Genomic DNA, 7,813 nt, shown 5'->3' on the forward strand with positions numbered 1-7,813 from the left:
GATCCACCACAGGTCAGTGACTTGAATACCAATGATACCTGACAAATGAAACCCCAGGCAGAACTCCTTTGGCGAAAACATGCAGGGTTATACTCGGCTGCAGGCTTATATTATTAGGCCACTATTTGAGTCTTAGGTCTGCAATGTGCATAAATAGTGGACCTGAAACTGCTTAGGAGCTAGCCCTAACAGAGGGTTGAAATACAAAAGAAGTGTTAAACCCTTAGGCACAGAACACAGCTTCAGATTTGAGGATTTCTCAAGATTTTGTGAGAGAAGACTAGGCCGAATAAGTCCTTCAACAGACCATCTTAGAATCAGATTCAAAGGAGCGAGAATTTATCCCTTGATTGTCATGCAAACTTCCTGGACAGACTTCAGACCTGCTTCAAATTTGTCCATTAATTACAACCTCAAATCTATTGCAAGAAGGTTGAATAACAAAAGAAATCTTCAATGAAACCCTTGCAAAACATAACCATGAAGCCATAACAGGGATATCATGGTAAGATCTTGTGCCATGCATAGTTAATAGTCCATGCCATGCGAAATTAATGAAATCTGCTATGTGAGGATAGGCCTTAGTGCCAAGACATGTAGATTTGATCTCTGAGATAACCAAGTGAAGATGCCATAGATCATAAGCGAAATTTCACCTCGAACTGTACCATACAAGTTGATCAAAATTATATGACTGATCTTGACGAGAAAGGAGCCCACACAGAATTAGTTATCAATCTTACTCTTGCTTGGGCTTGACCTCACCTAGCTCTGATACCATGTTAAATTTTGATTAACATGTTCTTGCTAAGGACAGTTACTTCAATCTTTCATAAACATCAATCCATTTCTATTAGAAGCACGTCGATTATTATCACATTGATATTAACTGAGGCAAGAACATAAATAAATAACACAGAGGACAAGCCAAGAAAAGAGAACACATGAATATGGCACAAGCCAGGGAAAAACCCCAAGAAGGGGAAAACCCTTGATCAATTCTTCTTATTATTATGATCAAATGTTCAACAGAGAATGAGAGAGAGTACACATAAAGTCAAATTGACTTGCCAATATGTTGAGCAATACCATTATCCAGATGTCAAGGAGATAACCCAGTCAAGTCCGCTCCTTTGAATGATGCAGCCACTTACCGGACTTCAAAAGCAGCTCAATCCTGAATATATATGTGGCCTTCTTAACTGAAGACGAGGATGGCAAAATCACTGTCCAAATAGGACCTCCATCCAATCTGATCCAAAACTTGGACCCAACACTAAGGAACAAATCATGCACATACCTTCATGCTTCACTGTTCGGGTCAGCTCCTTCTGCTTATGGTCTCGGCCTGGTTAGGGCTAATCATCAGACATCTTCAGCCCTAATCTACTGCTCAAGAATACTTCTAACAGCTGTGGCTATCTTCTATGAGGCTCCTCTATAATTCGCTGGCTAGTAGGGCTACTCCCAGCCCACTGTGCAGACTCAAGGCCCTCCTCCAAACAGTGATGTAGGGTTTGACCCTCCTTTAAGCTTCAGTACAGGTCTTCGACCTTATTACCAAAGATCTGCTCACAAAAATGCTTCAAAACCAGACCCAAAACATGCCCAGACAGTCAGCAAATCACCCTCTATTATTCAGCATTCAACCAATCTTTGAAAAGGCTTTAGAATCCGTCCTCTCCTCCTTGTCTAGGATACTCCTAATCGGCGGCCAAACAGAGATCTTTTGTAGTGCGAGTTGCTCTTAGGATGTCTTTAAATGAGGGCGGAGGCACCCCTATTTATACAATTCGGTAGAGGGTCAAGGGACATGTCTGTTGGATCTGTTGAGCCAACATAGAGATAACGTCAACCTTGATAATTTTTGTGTGAAAGAATGAATTCAAAAACTCACATTTACTTATCCAAATTTGACAATCTTTAGATCAATTTTGATCCTCTTGAAAAGAGGAATTTAATGCTATAATTATCTTCCCCAAAGGAGCTGTCCAAAATTGGAATTTGGCCCTAGTTGCCAATTTCAACACATGTGCATAGATTTGAATTGTAGAGAAAAATTTACAGATAATTTAAACAAAATAAAAATATCTTGAACTCATATAACCCCAACATGGAAGAGTTCTAGAAACAGATGAGAAGTCCAGATTTTCTGCTGTTAAATCCTTCCTATGTATTTCCAAAATGGAAGAGTTCTAGAAACAGATGAGAACTCCAGATTTTCTGCTGTTAAATCCTTCCTATATATTTCCAAAATGGAAGAGTTCTAGAAATAGATGAGAGCTCCAGATTTTCTGCTGTTAAATCCTTCCTATATATTGAATATTGTTTTTCCTTTCTGCGGTTAAATCCTTCCTATATATTGAATATTGATTTTCTGTTGACTGTCTTCCGGACAGATTGTATCTCAAATAGGACCTGCCTTTTCCAAGTCCTTGATAGTGGAATCATCACTGAACACATGCCCTCGGTTCACCTTTATATTTTTTCTGCAGTGGCATGAACTCATTTTCATAAAGAGGCACAAAATCATGAAGAGTGTGACTTGTCTAGTTCAAATGGATTAAGTCCTTCCATATTAAGTCTGTGTCTTCGGACAAACCTGAATATAAATTGTAGCAGACAACTACTACAATGAAATTATTTTTGAAGTAGAACTTGTATCACGGAAAATATGGCTGCAAAATATACTCAAAGTCACTCCAAAGAAGTCCATGTCTTGAAACAAACATGGCAAAAAAAAAGTAGCAGACACCCACTACAATGAAGTTTTTTTTTGTAGCAGAACTTGTATCATGGAAAGTATGGCTGCAAAGCCACTACAAATACCTTCTTTCTCAAAAACTTGGCTGTTGAAACTCCCCAGGAATTTTTCTGTCAAACATTGTACCTCACAGAGCATTAATTCTCTCCTAGGATCTTTTCTCAAAAGGAGAGTTGTTCTCACATTAATATACAGTCCACACCTTCTTGAGAGTTTTCTTGGCGCTCAAGTGGTTCGTACATGTGTAAAATACAAATGATTGTTGTAGCGGTCAGTGCCATAATAGTTGACTATAAAGAAACCCCATCTCGATGTCTTGACATCCAAATGGGATAACAAGACCAACAATTATCTGAGTTTCCCTTGTCGCTGCAGCATCTGCATTTTACCACTCTCCGTCTCAGTTCTTAAGGTAATTCTTCCTGCCATTTTGTTCTGTCTTCAAACACCGGTGATGAACATGCATTGTGGACTACTTATATAACATCACCAATAATTTCCACAAGAACAAATCCCACCCTTGAAATGATGGAAGCGACTACCATCCCTCACCACAATTTCGCGTCCAACAATCATGGATATGTACTTGATGGCAGTATGACAGTCTCCACACACACGAAGGTTCTTAAAAATTTGGATAGGTGTGTTTGGAGGTGTCATAATAAGCCCAAAAACAATGGCTAGCTTCTCGCTATGATGCCAGAGAAACTGTTCCTTCTGCTCCTCGTCCACGTCATGCAGTACCAAGTTTGTATCCGGCCTATATCCTGCATCCTTCATCTGTTTGGCCAGTTCCTCTAACTTTACATAAATTTCCTGTGTTTGTGGATGTGATTTATCTCTCACAATGAAAGTATGCACCTTGTTCTTGACCTCAATCCAGCTGCATCCTGGCTCTTTTCTCACTCCTTTCTGCTTCATCATTTTTCTCACATTCGCTACGTCATCCCATTGGCCAGCTGCAGCGTAAATGTTTGACAGCAGCACATATCCTGCAGCATCGTCTGGTTCTAGCTTTAAAATTTGTCCTGCTGAATGTTCTCCTAGCTCCACATTACCATGTTGTCTGCAGGCACTGAGCAAAGACCGCCAAATAACAACATCAGCTTCAAACGGCATTTTGTCAATAAACTGCTTTGCCTCATCCAGGTATCCAGCACGGCCAAGAAGGTCAATCATGCAAGCATAATGTTCCAGGGTTGGCACCAAATCATACTCTTGAGTCATCTTATAGAAGTGGAAGTGCCCTTCATCTAGAAGGCCAGCATGGCTGCATGCTGAAAGAACACCGACAAAGGTAGCGTGGTTTGGTTTTATGATCTCCTGCTGCATCTGCCCAAACATCTTGAGAGCCTCATTTGCATGCCCATGCTGAGCATAGCCTGCAATCATTGCATTCCAGGAGACATAGTCTCGTTCAAGCATTTTGTCAAACACTTCATGAGCGCTCAGCATATTTCCACATTTGCAATACATGTCAACAAGAGCACTGGCCACGAATACATCTTCGTTTAATTCAGATTTTATAATGTGATTATGGATCTGTTTACCAAATCCTGCAGCTGCTAATATGGCACAGGTATCAAGGACCGTGGCAAAAGTGAAGTGGTCTGGCCTCATGCCTAACCTTAGCATCTGGAAAAACAGTTTTAAGGCCTCCTCACCATCTGTCTGGGCATATCCTGCTATCATAGCATTCCAGGATACTATATTTTGCTCTTGCAATCTGTTAAATATTTTGCGTGCATCCTTTCTGTTATTGCATTTACAATACATATCAAGAAGAGCACTCCCAACAAATACATCCGCCATTAGGCCACACTTGATAACATAGTTATGAATCTGTATGCCTTGATTCAAAGCTTCAAGACTAGCACATGATCTCAAGACACTGCCAAAAGTAAACTGATCTGATTCCATCCCTGCTTTTTGCATTTCGCATAAAAACAGCAAAGCCTCTTCATCAAACCCATTCTGCCCACAGGCTGAAATAATTGCATTCCATGAGACTGCATCTTTGATATGCATTTTGTCAAAAACCTGGCGAGCACTCACCATATTACCGCACTTAGCATACATATCAACAAGGGCATTCCCCACGGAAACATCTACGTTAAGCCCTGTTTTGACAATGAGATTATGCACTGCCACACCCTCATGGAGCCCTACTATGCTTGCGCATGCACTGAGAACACCAGAAAATGCCACCTCATCTGGACTGAAACCTGCACATAGCATTTGGCAAAATAGATTTAAGGCCTCCTTACCATCCCCACCTTGAGCGTATCCTACAATAATGGCGTTCCATGAAAACGTATTTTGCGTAGGCATCATATCAAACACGATCCTAGCATTGTCTAGCCTCCTACACTTCGCATACATATCAACAAGAGCAGTTCCCACTATGACATCTAAAGAAAATCCAGTTTTAATGGCATGATTATGTACCTGCGTGCCCTCTTCCAGGGCTCCCAAACTCGCACACGCCTTCAAAACACTGGCAAAGGTGGACTGGCTGAACTTTAGGCCTGACCGCAGCATTGCAATTAGAAGTCTGAACGCCTCCCAAGGCCAATCATTCTGTGCATATCCAGCAATCATAGCATTCCACAATACCACATTTTGTTCGGGCATTTTGTCAAACACTTTGCGCGCATCACTCAACCTTCGGCATTTGCAATACATATCAACCAGCGCACTCCCCACAAAGACATCGAAATCCAATCCCATTTTGACAATAGCATTGTGGATCTGAAGTCCCTGCACCAAAGCTTCTAAGCCTGCACATGCCTTGAGAACACTTGCAAAGGTGGTCCGGTCCATATCCACGCCTGTTATATGCATTCGACAAAAGACTTCTAAGGTTTTTTCACCCTCACTATTCTGTGCATATCCCGCAATCAGTGTATTCCATGAAACAGTATCTCGTGCAGGCATTTTGTCAAAAAGCTTGCGTGCAGTTCCCGTGCTGCCAAACTTAACATAGCCGGCAATCATAGCATTCCAGGAAACTAGATCTCGTTCAGGCATTTCGTCAAACACTGTTCGCGCATCCTTCATATTACCAATTTTGGCATACATGTTTACCACATTGTTTCCCACAAATATATCAATCCCAACTCCATTTTTTATCACATGGGCATGAACAGCCTTACCCTCTGGTGATTTCATGTTTGCAAACTCCTGCAACAGACGACCACAGGTATCAGGATCGTCATCACACCCAATTGCTCTATCCCTAACACTCCAAACGCTACATGAATTGCTGTTTTCCTGTTGATTCTCTGTACGATTTCTGTGTGTAGAAATGTAATATTTAACACCCAAAACAGATAAAAGCTGTTTTCTTCTATAAGCCCATCTGAATGCGGTCCAATTTTGCAGGGAAACTGTTGATGTTATTGCCATGAATAAATTTCAATCATATTTTACTTCTAATGCTTTATATGTAGATAAATTCAAACTTAATCGGAAAACAGAGTGCAGCTGGTGAATCCAAATTATAGGAATTTGAATATAAGGTGCATTAATTTTACAAAGATAACCTGTACGATAACTTTCCGTAGCGAAAACAGAGTGCCTAGCCGATAACCTATCGTTGCATGTTTGGCTGTGTATTTTTTCTTGCCGTAGCACCTTCCATTTAACCAAATATTTGAGATCTATCATAAGACTCTATACCAGCTGTTACAAGGGAAAACTTATATTGTTGTCGAGTGAGCAGTAGTATTATTCATTACATCATTGAATGCGTGCTTTTATCACTATTATTTAAAAATAAAAATAAAATTATTGGGTCTTTATCCACAATGATGCTTTAACATTTTGATTATAAAATTTAATTTAATTTAAATTTTAAAAGGAAATGATAATTATATTGTTCTATTAAATTATATAAAATTAACATATAATTAATAAATATATGTATAAATAAATAAATTTATTTTAATTTTGGATTTATTAAGGATAAAGATCAAATATCTTGAGATGTAAATCTTTTTAAAATTGAAGAGATTTGACGACTCTTGGCTCTTGGTAGATTTGGAGTTAAATTGGATTTAGGTTGTTGTTACTTAAAATAATTTACTTTTGGTTTGTAAGTGGTAGTGTAAGGCTCTTAACTTTTAACTTAAACATTATTGGCAATGGAAAATCAAATGGCATGCACTAGCATGCTTGGCAAGCTACACAAAATCTTGTACCTTAGTAGCCTTGGTGGTTGACTCGTGATGTCGTGTGAGGAGGTGAGAATGATGTACAAGAGCATAAGCATGAGTAAGAGTACTAGGAGGACCAAGGGGCATGTCTTCTCAAGTAGGATAAAGCGAGCAACTATTAAGAGTCACATCACAAGCTTCATCATGGACATCACAATTTGGTAATTTGGCAGTTGCATTCTTTAAGTTGAGCAAGTTGATAGCAATGGCAGTGCAATCAAGGATGCAAGGTTGGCTTTGGTGTAGCATAGTTGGACATTGGTCAGTCAGTGGTTCAACTTTATGCTTGGCTTGAGGGAGGTGACATCAAGTCGCATATGGTTGGGTCACAATGGCATAACATTGCCTATGGTGAATTGAGGATTCCAATAATCCACATGGTGGAAGACATGTTTGACTTGGGTTCGATAAGGGCATGATGGTGAAGCGTATTCTGAATGATACAATCAAGTTGTTGGACATGACCGTCTTGTGCATCAACTACGCTTTTTGAGTGGTATGGGATGCTCAAGTGGAACAAAAAGTCTAGCAACATGAAAAATGGTATTAGAGCAATTGTGGATATTGTGAATGTCTATCTTCACCACCAACACCCCTTCATCAGGATAACTAGTGGATCCATGTTGATGAGGACATCAATGAATTAAAGTATGGGAGAATGTAAGGCCCCTGACTCAGAGCACCATTAGTAGTGGCAAATCAAGGGTGCATGCAGGCATGCTTGGAAAGTTGCACAGCAAGGTCATACCTTGATAGCCTTGGTGGATGACTCACATTGTAGTGAGGTGAGAATGGTGTACTAGAGTGTGAGCACAAGCGAGCATGGTAGAAG

The 7,813-nt window shown here is 40.0% G+C and overlaps 1 pseudogene across 1 annotated transcript; it reads right to left on the reverse strand.

Annotated features, from left to right (window-relative positions):
* Nucleotides 1-1,019: 1,019 nt before the first annotated feature.
* Nucleotides 1,020-6,337, reverse strand: LOC149163146 (pentatricopeptide repeat-containing protein At3g02330, mitochondrial pseudogene; annotated as a pseudogene). The gene is made up of 2 exons (XR_016261967.1): nucleotides 2,830-6,337; nucleotides 1,020-1,826 (listed from the first exon to the last, which is right to left on the reverse strand). The product of XR_016261967.1 is annotated as a pentatricopeptide repeat-containing protein At3g02330, mitochondrial pseudogene (transcript).
* Between the last annotated feature and the right edge of the window lie 1,476 nt (nucleotides 6,338-7,813).

Source organism: Pinus tabuliformis, chromosome 5_2 (genome assembly GCF_031772625.1).
Source record: "Pinus tabuliformis cultivar Carrire ecotype Pingquan chromosome 5_2, CPIR1, whole genome shotgun sequence".
Taxonomy (NCBI): domain Eukaryota; kingdom Viridiplantae; phylum Streptophyta; class Pinopsida; order Pinales; family Pinaceae; genus Pinus; species Pinus tabuliformis.